This window comes from Cryptomeria japonica, chromosome 11 (genome assembly GCF_030272615.1).
Source record: "Cryptomeria japonica chromosome 11, Sugi_1.0, whole genome shotgun sequence".
NCBI lineage: Eukaryota > Viridiplantae > Streptophyta > Pinopsida > Cupressales > Cupressaceae > Cryptomeria > Cryptomeria japonica.
The window spans coordinates 567344488-567366618 of record NC_081415.1 but is presented as its reverse complement, the minus strand read 5'-3'; the positions used below and the strand labels follow the sequence as shown (position 1 = coordinate 567366618).

The 22131-nt window shown below is 36.5% G+C and overlaps 1 pseudogene; it reads right to left on the bottom strand.

The window, feature by feature from the left end:
• Window positions 1–2762: 2762 nt before the first annotated feature.
• Window positions 2763–21136, bottom strand: LOC131860333 (caffeic acid 3-O-methyltransferase-like; annotated as a pseudogene).
• Between the last annotated feature and the right edge of the window lie 995 nt (window positions 21137–22131).

Here is a 22131-nt window from a genome sequence, read left to right as displayed (position 1 = left end):
AAGGACATTGTAGTGAACATGAGTATATGTGTTGTGATCCTTGAGTAGAATTGTGGGTGCATATCTAATTGACATTTGTATAATGCATAAGTGTTGGGATTAGGTGATTGGATTTAAATCAATTCCAAATATTAAATATATATGCTATTTGACTCCATGCCCCTAGGAATCAAGCACCAATCTATCTTTGTTCCAAATTTGTTTCAAAAACATCTCAACTATCAAGATCTCTTTTAAATTTATTTTGTAGGATTAGCTTTAGTTTAGGTTTTATTCTCAATTATTAAGTTGATGATGATAAACCAAGAATGCAACCACATTCTAAGATAATTAATCATTTCCTTGATATATTTTCATTGGAATATATCTACCATATATGCAATATTTGCAAATTATTTATATGGAAACTTTGAATATTGCAAGGTATACTCACTTAGGTTTAGTAGAGCCTAAAGAGTAGGAGATTACTCAACTATCTAATTGAAATCTCATTTGTTGGCCACTAATCCAAGGGTTTGAAGATTGAAATTTGCATTTCGTAGGAAATCCTCAGGCAATCAGATGAAGTAACCAATGAGTAGTTTAGGGTTAGGACTTTCTATGAATTTGTAACCTAGTGATATATAGCTAGCAAAACCATCTTCTGTAAGCCTAGAATAAATTCATTTTATGTGGGTTATACCTGTATAGTCCTATGATCTGTATAGGGGTTATTGAGGTAGAAAACTATTTTTTGTTCAATGACATTCTTTGGGGCTAAGTCAACAAGTTGGGTTTGATTTCTTTTATAGTGTAATGGTCCATTTTGTTCAAATTTAATATCTATTAAGGTATTACTCTATGAATACCCTCATGAATCTAAGTTGAATTCAAAATGTTGGAGATATAACCTACTCTCGTAGAGTTGGCCTCTAACCCTCCATGATCTATTGCTGAGATGATTTCACTTGCAAGAAAACAACCCTAGCCTTACGAGTTGGTTTTAGTTCTAAGAAGTGGAGCAACAATTTTAAGATCCAATAGGATGGACAAATGTATTAATATTGGGGTCACATTTAAATTTTTACATTGTAATATTTCTTTGTCAAGGATGTTAGCAAGAGCAATTATGTTGTAGATTTTGCATGGTCCTATCTATATGGGTAGGGTCATGTCTACTCAAGGGTACTAGAACCCTAATAGTACATTGGAGTCTTGTACAATACAAATAATGTATCTACAAGTTTTTTGGTATCTTTTATAAGTGCACCAACATCCTATATAAGTCTAGCATCATCATTTATGTTGTCTCAAAAAACTAACATTTATTTATTTATTTATTCCTATACCAACATGTTTAAAAAGGACAAATTTGGTTCCTAAAGCACATTTGGGTGATCTATAATAATCAATTCCTTGGGTTTATTCAAGAATAATATATGGAAATATGTTGTAAGTGTCTAAAAATACCTATAGGTGCAGGTTTAGGTTGTTTCAAAACAATGGTGAATTGTGATGTGTTCTCTTGGAGGATGTCTCATATGCTCACATGTGGTCTTAGATTCATGTGTGTGCACATGAGAGAGAGAGAGAGAGAGAGAGAGAGAGAGAGAGAGAGAGAGAGAGAGAGAGAGAGAGAGAGAGAGAGAGAGAGAGAGAGAGAGATTTTAATCTTCTTAGATCATTGGAGGTGAATTAAGGTTTTGGGGTAAAAAAGGGAAAGTGTTGTGGTGAGAAAGGAAAAGTTTGAATTGGGAGATGGTAAGATGTCCAATTGTGTCCATAAGAAAAGAGAGAGAGAGAGAGAGAGAGAGAGAGAGAGAGAGAGAGAGAGAGAGAGAGAGAGAGAGAGAGAGAGAGAGAGAGAGAGAGAGATGTAAGTATTTGATGGTAGAAACATTGACGGTGAATGGAAGAAAGCATTTCAAATGTGACAAGATTCATGTTCAAATGGGAGGAGACAAATTGGAGATGATTCACACTCTATGTTCATTAAAAAAAATTAAAGATATGCTTATTGAGAAAAAATATCATTAAAAAAAATTAGAAGTGTTAAGTATTTATTTTCCATCTTTATAATTACATAAGCTACTTCTAAATTAAAAAGAAATTTCTATAAATTTTTTTTTTCTTTCTTATATAAATTTTATAGTTTCAACCAAATTATATAAATAATAAGATCCCTATTTTTAAAATGACCGAATACACTTTAGCACAACCTATTTATAAGAAAATAATGATATTGTCTGTTATCATACACACTAATTAAACTCAACCCCGTCCATGTTGATAATATCTTATAATTAATTGCACTATACAATATGCCAATTAGGCTGAATTACTTCGGTATTAATTACTAGTTGGAAGCAAGAAGATAAATATTTAGGTATCAGGTGGGGCTATTTCACCTACTACCATTAGCAAACAACAACACAACTCATGGCTAATAGCCAACATAAATAGTGGATAACATAGTCACTTTTGATGGGGGCATTTTTTAAATAATGAGATCATTTCTGGAACTCAATAACCCAGAATCCATTAACACAACAAATTGGCTTCACACCTCCTGCAAATCCTATTTCTTTTGCAATTGGGTTGAAATTCAACATGCAAAGATCTACATGAAATGTTTGCAAGAACTACGGCCAGTCTCTGCCTTCAGCTGATCTGGGTAAAATTTCCAGTCTTCTATTTGATTCTGAGCTTTTCTTATGTCATAAATCAAACTATAGATCATAAAATTTGATCTGAAACATTAAAGAAATTACCACAATCAAATCTCAAACAATATAAAGAAAAGATGAACCAAAAATGTGTGATTCATAGAATATTTCCTCCAAAACTACATCTGAAGAGAATTATAAAGCAAAATCACAAAAGAAAAAGTTCAATAAACAAAATAAAAATAAATAAATAGTTGGTAAAAATCTCAATGAGCTATTTAAACAAGTAGATTGACTATCTAGGTAATGAAAAGATGTCTCATACATTCATAAAAAATAGCCCGACTAGATAGTATGCTATCAAACATATCTCCCCCGACATGTGTAACCCCTAAAACAAAAAAAATCATCACAAAAGGGATTTTACTACAGAAAAACATTCCAATCAAAATCCTAGCTGAAAAGATGTCATATCTCTTTTCACTATTAATCTAATCAATCATTAACTGCCTACAGGTGTCCCTAGATCTTTGGAAACTATGGGTTTGGGGCCTAAATTCAATAGTCAACTAATATTCCATTGGAGAACACTCACCTATAAACTAAGGAGCAGCAGCCACAACATGAGGCTGATCATAATTCACTCCCCTTATACAGGGTACTTGGAAACTATAAGAATTAGAGTAGACCCAACTCCACCTCCTACATCCACCAACTCCTCCAAATCCTTGAAACTCTCATATGTCTCCAGAATCCTCCCCATCATAAGTGTAGAGTGCTCATCCATAACCCTATTAAAAACCCTATTGAATCTCTAGTCTTTGGCAGGGTACTCAAATGCATTCACTCCATGTGCCTTGGTGAATGGTTGGCTCCCTTAAACAACAACATCCTTAAGAGAATGCCAAGTTTCTATGAACACCTTGTCCTAGTTCATCAAGGTCAGTGGTGCCAAGGACATGCCATCCTTGTTCTGCACATGGTATTTGCAGAGAGGAGTCAAGCCATAGATCCTCTCAGGATTTCTATTCTTGTGGTTATAGAACAACTGAGGAGGGAATGACTTGCTAGAACTCTGAGAATCTTATCTAGAGTAATTATTGCATCTGGGTTTGTTTTTTCTTGGTCAATAAAAGGAAAATCCACAATAATATATTGATTTTAAAGAGAATTTACATCAAGAAACCACAGATTTCTAAAATGGCCTAGTAGGGCCTAAACACAATGAAAAAAAACCTATGTCCATGAGAATGCACAGAAAGAGAAAACCACATCCAAAACCCTAAAACTCTCTGAACTCAGAGTGGGATTTGAGTGCTGATTACAATTCATTTATCCTTTCTTCAAAATCTATTAAAAGTTTTTTAAATTTATAAGTCTAATGCTATGTTAAAGTTTCTTTGTAAGTTTAAAATTAACAGAGAAATAAAAAAGAGACAACTATGTGCTATGTAGTGGCCTAAAAAATGATCAGACCAACTGAAAACTATCTGTTTAATTCTCTCTTTGAGGCATGGGCAGAGGCATTGGCGCACGACCTCTTTTGAGACCCCTTTGTGGAGGATGATCGCTTCCTCGACCAGAAGCACGACTGGTACCTCGACCACCACCTCGCCTACTCTACTCCATTTGGGCACCCTCTGCTTCTATTTGAGGAGCCAAAACACCATTGAGTCTATTAAAGTTTAAGAATTCTTCTTCCCTGCCAATGTCTTCCGCATTGTCCCCCAAAAACCTCCATTTTAAAAATGTGAGGGACATGGAAACAAAGGATTTGTACTTTTGTAAATCATTTCCTGTCAGGTCTAGCAGAAAAGGATAGAATTTAATCATCTTTGTCGGGACATTGAAGAGGATTCTCTCACTTGTACATGGAGTGCCAAAATCATGTCACAGTTTGTTTAGGACTTTTTCAAATTCAAACAAGATGTCACCTAGGAAGAGTCATTTGGTGAGGTTCCAGACTCCCTATTTATCAAGCTTGATTTCCATCAAGGAGGCAAAAAATTGGGACAAAATGTTCATATTGTCTCGAGGGTATTCATCTTTGCTGATATGCCCACTATGAAGAATGAGCTTAATGACCAAGATGACTATTGGCTCAGGAACTAAGAGGAGCCTCTTCAATCTCAGGTCTATGATTTGTCTAAAAGAAACTTGGTGGGTTGAGGTAGAGAGAGAGATGGGGGTATCCGCTCCAAAGCATGCGATTGGTTTTGGTAACACACTCATTATAAACCTGAATGACTCCTCCCTAGACATCGCTTAGAAACCTGTAGTAGCTTTAGCTTTTGTGAAGATGGTTGCAGAGAGAATTAGGTTGATAGTATTGCAGAGGAAGCCATATAAAAGCTAAGAAATGTTGTCTTCAACATGCATTTAATACAAAATGCCTTGCAATGAATTAGCCTGCAAAGGTGGAAAGGGATATCTGTCTAGCATCATGCCAAATCTTGAGACTAAAAAATTGTGCACTTTCCAATGGATAGCGCATGCCTCATACTTGAAATGAGTGCGGACCACAAGCTATCTTTTCAGGATAAAAGTGTGGAAAAATCTCTTTTAGAAAGGCCAAATAAGATGACATCTTAGTTGACGTGACAATTTCACTTTTTATAAGCTAGCGAAAAAGTTTGAATTTGAAAAGATAGCCGTTTAGACCAAGCTGGCGGAAATGTTTTATGTGTAACGTATGAAAATAAGAATCCACTACTGACCAATGTTGATATACTATCTGTTGTTGTAACCATGATTAATGATGTCCTTCTCCCACCAATGTAAAGAAAGGCCTTCTGCTGCAGTTTTTGAGAGAGATTTTGCTTCTGTATTAGCCTCTTTTTAGACATGTTTAGCTTCATATTGCTCTAATTTGATCAAAATATTAGTTATGTTGTCCAAAATAGCCTGTAGCTGCCAGTTTAGGGTTCTTCTTGATTTAATTGCATTGATTGCTATCTTTGAGTCTCACTCTACTATGAGGTTTCTTACCCCATGTTTGTGGCAATCAAGTAAGCCTAGGAGCAAAGCTTTGTATTCTGTTCTATTGCTTGTATCTAGTGGCAGTGGCATGGCCATCTTTCCAATTACTATTACAAGATGATCTCTAACCACATAACCTATACCTGAAGCACCTAGGTTTACTTTGGAGGCTCCATCAAAGTTTAGGTTGAACCAACCCTATTTAGGGGGAGACCATATAGCATCCTTTCTTGCACTAGGATTTTGTTGGTAAACAAATTTGTCTCTTTTCTGAAATCTTAATATAAAGCCCAAAATATGACTCCGATTCAGCCTTTGTGAAAAGAAAACAAATTACCTATAGTTGAATGAATTAATTGAAATTCAACCTTTGCATTAGAGGGCAGCTACTCATTTGATTTGCAATTAATTTATTATATATACTAACACTTTTAACCAGAAAGCATTGAAAGGATCCAACATTTATCCATCAATGGAAATAAACACCTTCAAAACTCCCAAATAGGTAAATATTTCAAAGAATATTCAAAGAAGAGTTTAGAGACTCTAATTCATAACATTCTCGTTGCATACATTCAAAAACAAAATGGGGACTCATCAATAGAAACTAATAGCTCAATCGAGAGTCTCTCATGCCTCACAGGGCAAGGTGGATCAAGCAAATCAATACAATCACATGAGTCATCCAACATTGAATAGTAAACATGAATTGAAAGGAATTACAGAGGTAATTGATCATCAAATTATATTGTACCTTAATCAACTTAAGAAAGATTATAGATCTAAGAACACAGAGATGCAAAGATAACACAATATTTCATTAATAACTAGTCATTGTATCATCCAAACAATTCATATTAGAAACCAAAATTTTATCGACTGCTCCCAAAATCATAGTTTTCGGAACCTCTTGAAAGCCAAACTTTTCAGCTTAAATAGCCACCAGGCCATAGTTTCTACATAATTAACAAATAACATTTACTTTCACTTCAGTGAAAGAAACTGTTGAAATGACACAAAAGAAAGCTAAACTAATAGCCACTAAAAGGCCGACATTTCATTCTAGCACAACTAAGCATCTACCATACCGGAGGAAGTTATGGGCTTGTCCTGTTTTATTGTGGATCCTTGCCATTCTAGGTGTGCAGTCGAAAAGTTGAGGATAAGTTGGAAATAGGGCAGGCCAATGTGTATGATCCTCTTCTTCCACACTTCTTTGTCCATATTCACCCGTGTGACCTTCGCTTTATGAACCTATAAGTGATCTGAACAGACAATGAGCATTGATTCAATCCTTGCTACTTTCAAAAATTCATTGGTAGTTAACGATTTTGTGGTTTGAATGGAATGAACCCTGTCTTGAAAGACTTTAATCATGTCTGCAACTTCCTCAATTACCTTGGCTCCCTCCTTCATGAGTTGGATATCAATACATTTAAGGTCCTTATGTATAGTTTCAATCAAGTCAGTCAGTCCCCTAAGTAGCTTGGTGGACTCTTCATGGCCTTGCCCAATGATTGAATTATGTCATTCCATGTTCTTCTTTGATACATATAGCACATTATCATCTAGGTTCTCCACCATTTTATCAGCTAGGAACTTCATCACTCCATACTTTTGGACATCATTCATTTTTGCGAGAACCGCTAACCACTTAATTCTTTCCTTTTCCTAAGTGACCATCGCCAGCTGGAGCTCTTTTCTCATGGTTTCTGCATCCTTATAAAACTTGACCATATTAGTAATATATTCTGATCCTTGTTGAATTATTAGATCTAGCCATTTGTTGAACATCTTCGTCACTACCCTATTCCTTTGAACTTGATCAAGCATCTTCTGATTTGCTAAAGACTTAGGGTCAAATGATAGTGGTATTTGTGACAATGGTTGAGGATTTGGATTATGAATAGTGTTGATGTACTCTGCCATCTGTGTGACCATTTGCTTCATTTCTCTCTTATCTTTTTCATATTTCCAAGTCCTTGAGATTATCCTCTTTGTAGAAGGTTCCAAATGCTTTACATCCATGACCCTTGATGCAATGCCCAAATCTATTTTCTCCATAGTAAAATCTTCCTCTGTGGCCTTATCTGCATCTCTCCCAGGAATGGGCTTGGCCACTTCAGCTGTCAAGTGCCCGGTTGTGTCATCCACATCAAGCATTGCTTGTGTTTTTATCTTTTTGGGCTTTAATGCTTTTCCTAAGAATTTACTAACCATGTCCTCCAATGGAATGGTGACCGACACCATGCTCCTCTTCTTTCCATTGGCAGCTTCCAACCATCTTGGTGCATTGGTAGGTCCTTTAGGTGGCAGGGTGATCTGTGCATTTGGGGAGGTAACAATTACCATGGTATTCATGGGATCCTGTTGAGTTTCCACTCCTTCATTTGTATCCACTTCTTGTATCCCAGGTTTGCTTTGATCCTATGGGTCCATTATTTATTCAAGCTCTTCACTGGGGTCTAAGTCCACCATGACCTGTTGTACAACAGGCTCTTTACTCTTCTTTTTGCTTCTTGACCAGGTTACTTGAGCAACTGTAAGACCTGATGGCGACCTTCTTGACCTTCTTTGGCATTATTTTATCTACATCGAGCTTTGAGACACTTGCAATATCAATAATTTTATTAGTGGCAAAAATAGGAGATTGAACCAGGATGTGTGAATCACTTCTTGAATCGTGTGACAACATTGAAGGTCCTTCTTTGAATTATATCATTTTCTTTTTTATTCCAACCAATTTATGGAATTGGTTTCCCTTCAATCTCAGTACCAAACTCAGGGTCCAGGACATCTTCCTTTATATCTTCCAATACACCTGATGTATTAATTGGGAGCCTCAAGACATCTATCTGTCATAAAGTGAATCTTGACCACAACCTCTTTCTCACTTCATGCTCATCCTCGTAGTTTTCCCAATAATCCTCTATCTGAGGTTCATGGAAGAAATGACTGTCTATGTTAAGGTTCTCCCTTGCATAACCTTTGTTGTCAAATCTTTGCCTAGCCACATATGGCTGGAGGTTCATCCTCTTGAACTCCAGTTCAAGATTCAAAGCATCTAATACCGATTTGCAACTTTAATACCCAAGCTCAATGGGAAAAACTACCCAAGATTCACCCTTTGCTCCTAGTCTCTTATCTATATGAGCCAACTACCTTCTCACTTCTATATTTACGAAGCTATCAAAGGTGTACCTAGGCAATTTGAGTGGTTGTCCTTCAAAACCACCTACCCGTATGTAAGTAAACCATGGAAATTGGATATAGAAGCTCCCATAAATACTCACAAACTCCATAGACTCTATAGATATTCTCTTGTTCGAATCACCCTGAAGTTCAAAGGCCAGTCTTCATGCCACAAAGACTCCATTCCATTTGTCAATTTGTTCAACATATCTTCGTTGTTGCAGCAAAGGGTAAAAAATGTAAACCCTCATTCCATCAATCTAAGGTTCATTGGGTAATCTAGGATAATCTCTTATGCGGGCTAAAATATAAAATAGGTAAGAAGACATGTAAAACCCAGTCATACCCACAAAATGGGTTAGTCCTTCGTGAAGCCTCTCCGCAATTACCTGAGACCAATCTAGAAATCTGTCACCAGATAGAACCACTTGGACAAAAAAGTACATCCAATCTTCCCAGCAGAAGGAATGTGAATTTCTCTTTACTTTGTTTAAAAGCACGACAATGTCCCGTACCTCAGTGATGAGGTGTTCTCTGGTTAAGGGTTTGGGTAGTCATGATCCTCCTTTCTAAACCCTCAAGAGCCAATTTCTTGTTGTTTATGGTGAAAATGGATAACAACAATATTGAAAGACTAAATATATTCAACCACAAAACCCTAGCCTAACAACAACAAAGATCCACCATAACATATGAAGATTACCTAAGACAATGCAAATCAAATGAAATCACAAAGATTATACCATCACATGTCCAATAGGGTTTGAATCTCCATTCTTCCTATCTCCATTGATCTTGCTTGATATATTTGCTCTCAGATTTTATGTGCACAAGAGTTCAACAAAAAACGGAAATGTGGTTGCAAGTAGGCTTGATTGCATATGCAAGTTCAAAAGCGTAGTCGGGGCTGAATGCATAGTGAGTGAGTCAGGATGCATAGATTCATTAGGGTTGATAATGAAGGAAGTATCCTCTTATATAGAAGACACTATATGAAATGGAGGGATAAGATTGAGAGGTGTAAAAGATAAATGGCTATGATTAGAGGGTAGGTAAAATAAATAATAAAATAATAAGAGGGTAGGTAGTGTATGAATTAAGAGATGAATGACATGTGTCATGGGTAGAAAAGGTTAATGAATTAATTAAATAAATAAAGATTCATTTAATTAATAGAAGAAGTGGGATAAATTAAATAAATAAAAGTATTTATTTAATTTGGGAAAAGGATAATTTAAATAAAAGTATTTATTTAAATGAGAAAAGGCTTAGAAGAGGATAAATGAATTAATTAAATAAAGAAAGATTTATTTAATTAATAGAAGAATTAGGCTAAAATAATTAAATAAATAAAGACATTTATTTAATTAGACATGACAATTTTAGGTGTCTACATTTTGCCCCTCTTTGAGACAATGCAGCTTGTCGCGTTGTTTCAAAGAAGATAATATGAACTGATACAAAGTTGCCCCAAGATGGGAATGAATTGCCCGCTTGAGAGATTGGATGAAAATGTCTGAAAAGATCATAGACAATCTCTCGATAAGAAAGAAAGGCTAGAATGGATTGAAAAGATAGGATAGAGTGATAGAGTCACGGGATAATGAAGACTGACTTGGGAAACGAGGGCTAGGGCTAGGGCTAGGATAGTCTGTAAGATAGACCACAAGGGGAAAAACATCCTCATTGTCATCCACACATCTAAGAGATCAGAGTGTAGAGAGAGAATAGAGCAGCAACAGTCAGTAGCGATGGCATTGGTGCATAGATTCGATCGCACTCACCAATTTCAGAGGCCAGCAGATGCAGGAGAGCTGGTGAGTACCGCAAAACCTCCTTGTACTTAGTCACAATAAATGTTGTCATTAATGCATGCTAGTAAGAGAAATAAATGCACTGTTAGGAATGTCTAGAAAAATCTCAAGCAAGGTAAAAACATCAAGGCATGTCTGGGTCATGAATGCGTGTTTATGTCTTCTAGACCAAATCGGCAGTTCTGTGATGAACATACGCTGTCGATTGGATAAGTTGCTGAGAGGATACACTCAAGAAGGTCCTCTAGGGAAGACTAAAATAGAAAATAGGGCCAGGATTGACAATTCTGTGATAGAACATACATTGCCATTTAGGAAACTATATAAGAGGATACACTCAAGCAGAGGCCCTAGGATAAGATATCAAGGCACTTTGTGATGAACAGGGAGTACCAAGACAAAGTACTTTGTGATGAATAGGGAGTACTAAAAAAAAGAGAAGCACTTTATGATGAACAGTGAGTGCAAATGTAAGCAACACTTTGTGATGAACAAGGAGTGCAAAAACACGTAGTACTTTGTGATGAACAGGGAGTACCACTAGGATAAATAGCAACACTTTGTGATGAATAGTGAGTGTCACTATGACTGACATGATTGATTTGCTTGACTACAGGAGTACCTAACTATGTTGGAGTCATGGGAGAGATTCCCCTCAACTCATAGGTTACGACCAGAGCTGACATTTGAGGACAGAGTAGCGGTTGAGGTTATGGGCCTATGACATATTCTGTATGTGCCTGTGTTTCAGGCGAACATGGGATTGCTGACTGCGCTGGCTGAGAGATGGCACTCAGAGACTTGTACATTTCATTTGTCGATGGGTGAGATGATAGTCACCTTAGAGGATGTATATAGGATTCTGAGGATATCGATCGATGGGGAGTTAGTACCTTATGATTGAGACGGAGATAGGGATGCACTGAGACAAGTGTTCCAGGATCCAAGACTTGAGATGAGGGCTGGACATGTGGCATGGGACACGATGACATAGACAGGATTGGTGCTAGGAGCAGTGCTAGCATGAGTGATCAGTGGGTTCATCTGTCTGGATAGGGTGACACAAGGTTTGGCTATGGGATGGGGGAGAGATGATCTTGGGGCGGGTCCTTCCAGGGCTTAGCCTCCGTCGAGGCTAGGTGGCTCCGAGGGAGGGAGTTCATCATAGCCTTAGAGGGCTCCCTATGTATCAATTTTGTACCATTTTGTATGATGATGTAGACACCTTCGGGTGATTGTAGCCATATGATATTGACATCATTGTATCATGACACTTATGATTATATATATGAGATGATTCATCTTTGCGGCAGCTATATGCATGTGTACCTATGTGATGAGATGTTTCATGATGTATGTTTCTATGTGATGGTTATGATATGGATGAAAATATATACATGATGAAATGCAATATTTTTCTTCTTTTATGTTTCATATTTTATGCATATGTGAATGTGAATGTATCAAATGCAGATGGATATGATGATGCAAATAACTATTTACATGATGAGAATGTAAGATTGCTTACATGTGTTGTGTGCAGGATATGGTGCAATTGTGATATCTATATGTATGTATGTATGAAATGCTTAATATATGGTAATGCAGGTGCAACTACATGAAATGCAAATATTTTTTGGTGTGTCATTATACTCAGTCATGTGATAGCAGGCTACACAGACTCAAGAAGGATGATGGAAGTCAATCAAGAAAGGGGGATGGAAGATAGAATATATGAAAGTGAAAAGAGCTTCTTGTGTGTTATCATCATTGAGCTTTATTATGGCAAGTAGGTTTATGACAATCGAGGCATATGTTCGACCCAAAAAGTCATAGTACCTATTTGCATGGAGATAAGACAGTCACAAATAAGGAATGCCCCAGTTCATACTAGACTCATAGTGTCCTCATATCCTTGGACAAGTCATAACATTACTAAGAGACAATCCGTAGACAACAAAGAAAAATAGGTGATGATACCCCATCCTCGCCTTTCTAGTCAAAGACATCCCGAAGATAGAATCTCTAGTCAGAGACATCCTGGAAAAGCTAAAAGACATGTCACCAAAAGATAAAATCAAAAAAGAAAAGCAAGACTCGACACCAACATCCACTATAGTCCTCAAGCTTAGTGTCTCTTGTCACTTGTATAAGTCTTATTTGATTGTGGTCACAATGTTTACTTTCACAGAAAGGATAGATAGCACTAAAACATATGTTGTCTGAGTCTGTTGAAAGATTTGATTTGTTGAAGCCCATTGTTGCTATTGTGTCTCATTTGAAACTGACTGAATCCATGAAACTGATACTTAATTGCAGAGAAAGCAAAAATTTATTGCGGATTGGCGATGCAAGTGCTGCTTTATTGCAGATTGTGCACAGATAGATTGAAGAAAACTAAAAGAAACTATACTCCTCGAAACATGTGATGCTCTCAGCTCCACACCCATCACTAGACATAGGATTTTCCTTAGCCATAGATAGGAGCTGATTTATTATGGATGGAAAGGGGTGAAAAGGATGTTTATTATTATGAATGGCTAACCAATCTTAGGTAGATCAATAACAAGCGATGATGGGAATGGGTAAGTTTATTATGGATGGATAGGTTGTGAGTGTGTGCAAAGCGAAGGATGAAATGCAATCCTAAAGGAGGGAGGAGTAATGTCTCTACACATGGCCTTGGTGATCTAGTTTTCACCATGGTACTTGCCCAAGGTGCCGCCAAAGTGGTTTTCACCGTTGGATGAAATGTTTTTCTTTACTTTTTTGATTTTTTGATTTTTTTTGTGTCACAAGGTGCCTGTTTGCCAGGTTCTCACCAAGTAACAATTTTTATGTTTTTTATGATTTTTTTGTATTTTGATTTTTTGGAATTTTTTTAATTTTTTTGTATTTTGAAATTTTGAAATTTTTTTAATTTTATTTTTGGATTAGGATACTCTGAAGAGCTATATGTAAAACCTGTGAAGGTGCATGCTGTTGATAGGATCCTCCAAAGGTTCACCCTCTGTAGTTGAGAGCTGATATGCACCAGATCCATATGCTATTGTGATAATGTAGGGACCAAGCCAGTTTGGTTCGAACTTGCCCTTCTTCTCTCTATCTTGCTGATTTTTAGGATTTTCTCTGAGAACTAAGTCGCCTACCTCAAATGTGCGAGGCTTGACTTTATGATTGTAGCTGCAATGTTCCTTGACTAAATGATATGTGGCTCGAGCGACTGTCTTCCTTGATAAAGGAATTGAGATAGAATTACTAGTGTGTGGACTACTGAGGCCCATATGCGTGTCACGTAAAGAAGTTTGGCCATCCTTGATAACAAAGTCCCTTGAGGAAGCTCCATTAAAGGTCCATGATGTATCGCCAGAAGGGAAAGGATGTGTGAAACAAGTGGATGAGTGATGAAGGCTTATGATTGTGAAAAGAAGTGAAAGTAGGATAGCATGATGGAGAATTAGGATCAACAAATATTCTTTTTGGCTTGAAATTGTAGAACTTTTGCCCCCAGTTATTTTGGTATTAGGGGAAATCAACTCTTGTTCTTTTTGCTTCATAGGATTTTTATCCTTGACATTGATTTTTGTAGAGTCCAGTAGCTTTTGATTTTGATTTGGACTAAAGGACTTTTCTTTAGTTTTGACTTTTAGATTTTTCTTTTCAAAGCTTGATTTTTCATCCCCAATGAGTAAGGGCTTTTGTAATTCTTGTTGATCCAAGTCTAGGAGTGGAGTGGAAATGGAATGAGTGGATGAAACAGTAAAGCTATGTGAGTTCTCAAGAGGGATCATGATACGCTCAATAGATTCTTTATTGGAACCACTCTTAGGACTATTAATATCAAGAGATGCTTGCACCCCTAGAGGAGATTTGCATTCAGACTTAGTAGCCACAACACTAGGTGGTTCACACCCAATTCCTTGCAAATTGTTTGTAGATTGTTCTTGTCAACTAAATACCTTAGAAGATAGTGGGAGTTGAAACTTGATACATCGATGATATGTAGATGGGACCACGCTCATCTCATGAATCCATGGATGTCCCAAAAGTATGTTGTATGTGAGATCGAGGTCTAGGACTTGACAAACCACATCCTTTGTAACTGGCCCAACCCTGAGAGGTAAGGTGACTGTTCCTTTGGATGAGCACTCTTCGTCATCATATGCCTTGATGGTAATTTTGTTTGTAGAATTCACAGCTTTTTCTGAATATTGTATGAAGGCTTCAATGTGTAAATGTGCATTATGTGGCTGACTTACGGAGGTGTCATCGGCTTTTGTAAATGTAAGGGAGTGTGGAACGGAAAGGTATCCCACCATGGTTTGAAACTGGTCCACGTTCAAATCAGTAGGGATAGGAGTGTCTCTCAAGATTTTGTCAAGAATAGCTTTATGTGTAGGGGATATGCGTAAGAACTCAAGGATTGAGATAAGCGCGGGTGTCTTCCCTAACTGTTCTACAAGGTCATACTCAGGCTTGGTTGATGAGGAAGTGGTTTTTTTAGCTAGAGCACCTTGCAAAGTGAATTTACCTCGACAAGTTGTGACATTACATTCAGAGGTAGGTTCGGAAGAAGATCCAACGCCTTTTAGGACAATCTTGGGTCTCTGGGTAGAATTCTCAGGTGTTTTGTCCTTGATGATAATGGTAGAGACATAATTGTCCATCAAAATGTGATTGATAGTTGCATCATAGTTATAGGATGCTCTGGTATAGTTGGTTTGGTCATCTGTGGCTTTAGACTTTCCCTTGTCATGCTTTGGGAATGGTTCCTTAAACATCTCATGTTCTTGATTGGAGGAATGTCCTTCAATCTCAATGTCACCTCTATCAATGAGATCTTGTATGATGTTCTTCAGTCGATGGCAATTTCTTGTTTTATGTCCCTTACTCTTGTGAAATTCACAATACTCATCATCATTCCACCAATTTGGTTTGACCTTTGGTTCATATCGAGGAAAATCTGGAATAGTGATTACTTTGTTTGCCACTAGCTTCTTGAAAACTGACTCAAGTGGTTCTCCCAATGGGGTGTACTTACTTCGTGATCTAGAAGTTGTTTGTGTATTCACTTGATTGTTTGTAGAGCTTGATCATGAAAAAATGATTTTGGGTCGCATTGCATTGGCGTCAACAACACCATCATTGACTGTGTTCTTATTTTTATTCCAAAATCTTGGCTTGTCTATTCCTTTAAAGTCCTCTTTGTTTTCTTTGAATATTTTGATGATGCCTTGCTCAATTAGGACCTTCTCTATTGCTAAGCCTTTTTCAATGACATCCTTGAAAGTGGACAAGCAAGATTTTCTCAGGTCATAACCAATGTATTTGTTAACATTTTGGGTGAACATTTCTACCATTTGTTTTTGTGGGATTTCACAAGAGCATCTGTTGGCTAGATTCCTCCATCTTTGTAAAAATGATGAAAAAGATTCTCCATCCTTTTGTTTGGTGTTGCACAAAGTAGTCACCGATATGTCTGTCTCTATGTTGTATGAGAAATGTTGGATAAATGCCTCTGCTAAGTCACCTCATGACTTAATACCAGGTGGAAGTTGGGAGAACCATTCCATAGCTTGATCACCTAAGCTTTGTGGGAATAATCTCATCAAATATATCTCTTCTGCTGCTACCTCAATGCAAGATGTGAAAAACTATCTTATGTGTGCTTTAGGATCTCCTTTTACTCTATACTTATCAAACTTAGGTGTCACAAAGTGTGTAGGAAAAGGAGGAATTGGAATGCTCTTGTCAAATGGATAAGGACATATGTCTCTCATTGTGTATGTTGGCTTCGGTGTATTTATGTCATCCATTTTCTTTTGTAAGTCCCTGATTTGTTGCTCCAAATTGTTCTTCGGTGGAGATTGACTTCTTGGACCATACCCCATGCCTGAACCACCGAGTGGAGGAGGAGCATGTTGCATATATGGATGATATTGATAATACACATGTCCATATGGAGGAGGTCTATAATGATGCTGCGTATATGGACCACTTGGTATAGAGTCATGTTCAGGAATAGAATATCTGCTTTGTCCATGTATACCATATTCTATGGGCATGTCATGAGTTTGTTCTAGTGTGTTGCCCCCAAATTTGACGCAGGGTTTCCTTGTGTCCAAATTTTGAGCATGCCTTTGGATATCCAATTGCTTTGGTAGTTGATCCTTAGCATTGGTATGTGATTGAGCATATTTTTCTGCATAAGACCTCCATAATGGTCTACAAAGGTGAGTATCATATGCTTGATCATAAGGGACCTCTAGTTTTTGAAACAAAGATGATGGTGATTCAGGCACCATATGTGGTCCTCTATTGCCTCCACTATTAGGCCTCCTTTGATCCATGTTGGAGTGAGGTGGTTGCAAAGGTCGATTTTCCATTATTTGAGACATGTCAAAATCATGAGGGATCTTGGTTCCACTTTGTGCCATCACTTGTAGAAAATATTGTCTATCTCTCCTCATTATTTCCTCAACCAATCAATTGAAATGGGGATCCATAATGAAGTCTTCCACTTCTACTGAATGTACAAAAAAGTTGTCCATATTGTCATTGTGTGTATCATTGTTGTTTGTAGTGTCCATGTGCTCAACATTTGGAATGTTTCTATAGGCATCCATGTCAGGTAATGTAGTATGATCAGAATTGAAAAAGATATCATTGTCATACTCATAAGAACTCATGTTTATGGATTCTTGAGCCTCTTTAGCTTCTCTCCTAGATTTTTGGGAATGGGTTTCAACCATGAACTAGGTATTGACCAAGATGTGTGAGACTTAAATGAAAATGGAAAGATATGAAAGACCAAGAGTTGGATGGAATTTAAATGAATCTGAGGTTTACTTGCAATGTCGAAAGTGTAAGACCAAGTATGTATGTAGTAGTGTAGGTGTGACTTCCAAAGAGAGGATAGTTTCTCTTGATGAGGTAAGTTGACCTTGACTCTAAGTAAGACAAAATGAGACCCAAAGGTGATAGACCTTGATGAGGGACCACTTAGCAAAATGTTGTTGTATGTAGTGTGTTGACAAAGTATGATGAGGACAAGCAAGTGACCTTTTGACTCAAGTTTATACAAATGTGAATGTAATGTAAGGTGTAAAGCAATGATGGACTTTGTGAGACCCAAAGATAGGTTGAATGCTAGATGAAAACTTGAAGAGATAGCTTAGGAAGCTCAAGAATTCTGAAACTGATTGCTCTTATTTGTTGGATTGTAAAAGTTTTCCAATTTGTGAAGTTGTTTGTTGTGACCAAATCTGAATTTTTGATTGTTTTTTTGTGACAAGAGGACATCGTGTTGATGAGGACTCAATGTTTGCAAGTGTTTAGACTCAAAAATGACTCAAAGAAAAGTGTGTTGTTTGATGTAAAATTTGTTTTGCATACACTTGAAGACACAAAAGACACAATGTTTTGTTGTTTGGTCTTGAATGTTTGATTGTTCAAAATAAGACAAGCACAATTCTTATGGTTGGCTAGGACAATAGTTGTTGATCCCACATGGAGTTTCCCCCAAGGCTACGCTATTCAGAGCAGATACTTAGATGCTTGACCCCACTGGCTCCACCCTCGGCACTCACTTCTCAGGGTAGCCAAGCATTAGTCCCCATGAAAACTCCCCGTAGCGAACTTTGTATCTCTACTAAGAACCGTATGTGTGTGGGCCACTACTAGAGGTCCGACCTCCTGCCCCAACAACTAGAAGGATTTTGGCTTCTAAAACAAAAAGGTGCTAGTAAGTGCATCCACTCGTGTGGCCATACATGCGGCACTTTCAGCTCTGTAAATACAAAAGGCTCCCAGCCGGAAGGGGTTATGCCCTACAAATGATCAAATAAATTTGATCAAATGGGCTTATGGGGAGACATAGTGTCGATATGAACTAATCAGCACATGTTATCCATAGTTTTCACCATGAATACAGTTATTTATAGTGGTTTGGAAAAAGATTGCTTTTCTTTTGCTACCACTTGGGTCACTCTCTCCTCACTAGTAGTCCTAATGACCACACGGGGAGACAGGCCCTCTAAAGATGAAACAAAAAGAGCCTATTGTTCAAGACACAAAAGACAATGGTTCAATTTTAATGCACCAATTGAAGTGTTTGCTAATCTATGAGAACACAATAAAAATAAAAAACCCTTGCCAAGGTCCTGCAACAAAGATCTATTAGTAGTTTGGATTGTTTGAAATAATCACGCCTTCCTGCAAGCACACAAGTTAGGTAAATTTAAAATCCAAAAGACTTTGTCAAATAGGGGCCTTCAACAATGCATTTTGTTGACGAATTCAAAGATCTGATTCATCATAAAAAAAGACCACCTGTAAAATTTTAAGAGATTTCTAGAAATGTAAGAAAATCCAAAAAATTTGCTAATTTACTCCAAAAATTAATTTTTTATGAAACATCATAAAAAATTCATATAAAACGCAAAATAGATCCAAAAAATATGAAATTTTTAATGAAGAGTCCTAATGGTCTTCCAAACCTGCATACAAAAATTTCTGCAACAAATCTAAGCAGTTTGTGAGATACGAGTAAAACAATGCAAAACCCTAATTTTCAAAGATCTGATTTTTGAGGAATGATTTTGCATCACATTTAAAAAAAAAAAAACATATCCTATGTATAATTATGAGTTATTTCCAAAAATGTAAGAAAATCCAAAAAATTCACTAATTTTCTCTCAAAATTATTTTTTTATGAAAACTCATAAAAAATTCATATAAAATGAAAATTTGATCCAAAAAATCTGAAATTGTTACTAAAGCCTTCTGATTTGTTTCCTGACTTGCACAAAAAATTTGATACCAAAATTTGAAGCCGTTTGTGAGATCTGATCAAAATCAGGAAAAACCCTAATTTTTAAACATCCAACTTTTATGGAATTATTTTGCATCAAAATTAAAATCACAAAGAATATATCCTATTTATAATTATGAGCTATTTCCAAATATGTAAGAAAATCTGAAAAATTCTCTCATTTGCTCTCAAAATTAATTTTTTATGAAAAATCATAAAAAACTCAGAAAATAAAAATTTGCTCAAAAAATTCTGAATTTTGGACTGAGATCTCGTGATACATTCTTCAACCTACAAAAAACATTTCGTGTAAAATTTCCAATCCATTTGTGAGATATGATCAAATCTCTCCAAGATCTTGATTTTGTGTCCAAAACCCTAGCTGCACAAGGTTATTCTCTAAATTGTTTTACAAAACAACAATATAGGGTTAGAAAAATCTGCAAAAAAACATAGATCTAACAAAAATCCATGTCCCATGGGGTGTGCCAAAATGTTTATGGAGGAAATGGATAACAACAATATTGAAAGACTAAATGAATTCAACCACAAAACCCTAGCCTAACAACAACAAAGATCCACCATAACATATGAAGATTACCTAAGACAATGCAAATCAAATGAAATCACAAAGATTATACCATCACATGTCCAATAGGGTTTGAATCTCCATTCTTCCTATCTCCATTGATCTTGCTTGATATATTTGCTCTCAGATTTTATGTGCACAAGAGCTCAACAAAGAATGGAAATGTGGTTGCAAGTAGGCTTGATTGCATATGCAAGTTCGAAAGCATAGTCGGGGCTGAATGCATAGTGAGTGAGTTAGGATGCAAAGATTGATTAGGGTTGATAATGAAGGAAGTATCCTCTTATATAGAAGACACTATATGAAATGGAGGGATAAGATTGAGAGGTGTAAAAGATAAATGGCTATGATTAGAGGGTAGGTAAAAGAAATAATAAAATAATAAGAGGGTATGTAGTGTATGAATGACATGTGTCATGGGTAGAAAAGGTTAATGAATTAATTAAATAAATAAATATTCATTTAATTAATAGAAGAAGTGGGATCAATTAAATAAATAAAATTATTTATTTAATTTGGGAAAAGGATAATTTAAATAAAAGTATTTATTTAAATGAGAAAAGGCTTAGAAGAGGATAAATGAATTAATTAAATAAATAAAGATTTATTTAATTAATAGTAGAATTAGGCTAAAATAATTAAATAAATAAAAACATTTATTTAATTAGACATGACAATTTTAGGTGTCTACACTTGCAATTACACTTTTGTACTTGCTCTTCTTCTTAAAGAAATAGACGTATATATTTCCAATGGTCCAATCCTTATACTCCTCTTTATGGAGAATGCCCATTCTTGCCATCACTGTTTCCCTATTAATACTGACTAACACCTCACCATCACTGGTTTTGATACACCTATTCTCAGAGTCATATCTATTCATGCAAGCCAACAGTAAATCTGGATACAACGCGACTAGCGGGAATGCAGCAGCTTCCACAAGACCACTCTTAACTATCTTCTCCATTAGTGACCCAGCCTGAGGATTCTTAGTCCTTTCACGAAAATTCCCAAAATCTAAATGAACTAAGGAGGTGTCTTCCATTTCCAGCATGATAGTCACTAAACATGAGGTTCGGTCAAGCTTTGGTAGCACTCGCCGCATTTTAACTATCTATTCCCTTAACCAAGAAATTCTAATAGCAATACAGTATGCTACCCCAACAATTTTTCAGATTTTCCCCTTTTCTATACTAATTAAACTTTTGTGCACAAAGAAACACAACATAGGAGAAGACAACTAAACTTACCCAATAACACCATGAAAACTGGAAATTCTTTTGGAGAACAGAGCTTGATTTACCTTTGGCACCTCCAATTAATTGAAGTATGGCAACTGTGACCTTCCTAAATATGGAAATAAACTCATACATTTTTCTTTTAATGAGACAAGCAAATATCAATAGGGCTGCACATGCTTCGCCATGATTTACTCAAGCGTGCGAAGTGATGATGAAATAACAAACCCGACACCTTCTTAATTACCCATCACTTCCGCACAGGCAATTTGATGTTTTCACGATTACTTTCCACATTTAGAGTTTGAAAAAGCCGAATAAGGGAATATTCCTTCTTGTTGTGCCACTTTTATTTCCACCAAAAAGCTTTTCAAATTAGTTTGAAAAGAACTTATGAACCTTGAACCACTTGAACACAAGGTTCAATGTTTCAAGTTCACTTAAGAAAAAAAAAGTAACGACCGGCACATAAACAACACCGGGAATGAGCGGCAAAAGAAAAGGACTCTTTAAAGTGAACCTTGAACCTTTTGAACTGCTTGAAATTTGGTTCAAGGTTCAAGACCACATATCAACTCAACATAGAGAGACTCGTGCTGGTCATATAACAATACATTGCCATGACTCACAAAAAGGCATTTCAAACCTTGAACCTTGAGCCTCTTGAAATTTGGTTCAATAGGTTCAAAACTTCAATGAATGAAAATAAAAAGCACGCTTGAAATTTGGTGACAAAGACCGAAACAACTTTATTTTTAAACTGCGCTTTGAACCTTGAACCTTTGAACCTTTTGAAAAAAAGTTCAATGGTTCGGGTAAGAGGAGAACAAATGACCCGATGGAAATAAAAGGCACAAAATGG